This window comes from Callorhinus ursinus, unplaced genomic scaffold, assembly GCF_003265705.2.
Source record: "Callorhinus ursinus isolate GAN/ISIS: 27379988/994484 unplaced genomic scaffold, GSC_fseal_2.0 scaffold17, whole genome shotgun sequence".
NCBI lineage: Eukaryota > Metazoa > Chordata > Mammalia > Carnivora > Otariidae > Callorhinus > Callorhinus ursinus.
Genome location: NW_027397079.1, coordinates 26,787,929 through 26,790,717, shown reverse-complemented (window position 1 = coordinate 26,790,717; position 2,789 = coordinate 26,787,929). Strand labels below are relative to the sequence as shown.

The 2,789-nt window shown below is 40.1% G+C and overlaps 1 pseudogene; it reads left to right on the top strand.

The window, feature by feature from the left end:
- Window positions 1-405: 405 nt before the first annotated feature.
- LOC112834656 (protein SDA1 homolog) lies at window positions 406-2,553 on the top strand (annotated as a pseudogene).
- The last annotated feature ends 236 nt before the right edge of the window (window positions 2,554-2,789 follow it).

Genomic DNA, 2,789 nt, shown 5'->3' with positions numbered 1-2,789 from the left:
GGTCTTAGGGATGATTTTTTGGATATGACACCTAAAGCACAAGCAATGAAATAAAAAACAAATGAGTGAAACTCCATCAAACTAAAAAGCTTCTGCACAGCAAAAGAAATGATTAACAAAATGAAAAAGCAGCCTATGGAATGGGAGAAAATATTTGCAAACCATATATGTGATAAAGGGTTGATGCCGAAAATATGTAAAGAATTCATATAACTCAAGAGCTAAAAAAAAAAAAAGCAAATAATCCAATAAAAAATGGGCAAAGGACCGGAATAGACATTTTTCCAAAGAAGATATAGAAACGGCCAATGGGGACTATTCCCACACGCAGCCGACACGGTTGGTGTTTGCCGGCAGTGTGGGGTTTCTTAAAACTGTTCCCTGTGGAGCCAGTCAGCAGCCAGCATGTCTAACAGAAACAATAATAAGCTGCCCAGCAACCTGCCGCAGTTACAGAATCTGACCAAGCGGGACCCGCCAGCCTACATCGAGGAGTTTCTACAGCAGTATAATCACTACAAATCCAATGTAGAGATTTTCAAACTACAACCAAACAAACCTAGCAAAGAACGGGCAGAGCTGGTGATGTTTATGGCACAGATTGGTCACCGCTATCCAGAACATTTAAGTAATTTTCCTCAAGAGCTGAAAGATCTTCTCTCCTACAATCACACTGTCTTGGATCCAAATCTTTGAATGACATTTTGCAAAGCTTTGATTTTGCTGAGAAATAAGAATCTCATCAATCCATCAAGTTTGCTAGAACTCTTCTTTGAACTTCTGCGTTGCCATGATAAGCTTCTGCGAAAGACTTTATACACACATATTGTCACTGATATCAAGAATATAAATGCAAAACACAAGAACAATAAAGTGAATATAGTGTTGCAGAACTTCATGTACACCATGTTAAGAGACAGCAATGCAACTGCAGCCAAGATATCTTTGGATGTGATGATTGAACTCTACAGAAGAAACATCTGGAATGATGCCCAAACTGTCAATGTGATCACAACTGCATGTTTCTCTAAGGTCACCAAGATATTAGTTGCTGCTTTGACATTTTTCCTTGGGAAAGATGAAGAGGAGAAACAGGACAGTGACTCAGAAACTGAGGATGAAAGACCAACAGCAAGAGACGTGCTAGTGCAATACGCCACAGGGAAGAAAAGCTCCAAACACAAGAAAAGGTTGGAAAAGGCTATGAAAGTGCTCAAGAAGCAAAAAAAGAAGAAAAAACCAGAGGTCTTTAACTTTTCAGCTATTCATTTGATTCATGATCCCCAAGATTTTGCAGAAAAACTACTAAAGCAGCTAGAGAGCTCTACGGAGAGGTTTGAGGTGAAAATGATGCTCATGAACCTCATCTCCAGATTGGTGGGAATTCATGAGCTTTTTCTCTTTAACTTCTATCCATTTGTGCAAAGGTTTCTGCAGCCTCACCAAAGAGAAGTAACAAAGATCCTTCTGTTTGCTGCCCAATCACCTCATCACTTAGTACCCCCAGAGATCATTCAGTCAGTGCTCATGACTGTGGCCAACAATTTTGTCACCGGCAAGAACTCTGAGGAGGTCATGACAGTAGGAATCAATGCTATAAAAGAGATAACAGCTCGAAGTCCTCTAGCCATGCCTGAAGAATTTCTCCAAGACCTGGCTCAGTATAAAACACCCAGAGATAAGAATGTGATGATGTCTGCTAGAACTTTAATTCAGCTCTTCCAAACACTGAATTCTAAGATGTTGCAGAAGAAATTCCGGGGTAAGCCTACAGAGGCCTCCATAAAAGCAAGAGTGCAGAATTAGATGCTAAAGATTACATTCCAGGAGCAGAAGTTATAGAAGTTGAAAAAGAAGAGGATGCTGAAAACGATGAAGGTGGGTGGGAAAGTACCAGTCTCAGTGAGGAGGCAGATGCCGATGGTGAGTGGGTTGATGTGCACCACTCTTCTGATGAAGAACAGCAAAAAATATCCAGGAAGCTCCACAGCATGCCCATGGAGGAGCGGAAAGCCAAAGCTGCAGCCATTAGCACGAGCTTTAACTCAGGAAGACTTCCAGAAAATCCGCATGGCCCAAATGAGGTAAAAACTCGAAGCTGCCCCAGGGAAAGCCCAAAAGAGGAAATATATTGAAATCGATAGTGATGAGGAGCCCAGGGGTGAGTTACTTTCTCTTCAGGACATTAAACGCCTTCATAAGAAGCCAAAGTCTGACAAGGAGACAAGACTAGCAATGGCAATGGCTGGAAAGAGAGACCGAAAAGAGTTTGTGAGGAAGAACACCAAAATGAACCCATTTTCCAATTCCACAAATAAAGAGAAGAAAAAACAGAAGAACTTTATGATGATGCGATATAGCCATAATGTCTGGTCAAAAAACAAGCGTTCCTTCCGAGAAAAGCAGCTGGCACTACGAGATGCACTTTTGAAAAAGAGAAAAAGAATGAAGTAATCTCCAAGCAAATTTTTCATTCCAAGAAGAACGCTAAATTTGTATCATTATTTTGAAAATTAGCTAATCACAAATGTTTATTTACATTAAAAAGTCCTGAAGCACTATATTGTGAAAAACATAGTAAAAAAAAAAAAAAAAGAAGAAGAAGAAAAGAAATGGCCAATGGGTACATGAAAAGGTGCTCAACATCACTAGTCATTAGGGAAATGCAAATCAAAACCAAAATGAGATATCACCTCACACCTGTTAGAATGGTTATTATCAGAAAAGACAAGAAATAACAAATGCTGGCAAGGCTGTGGAGAAAAGGGAACCCTTATGCACTGGAGGTG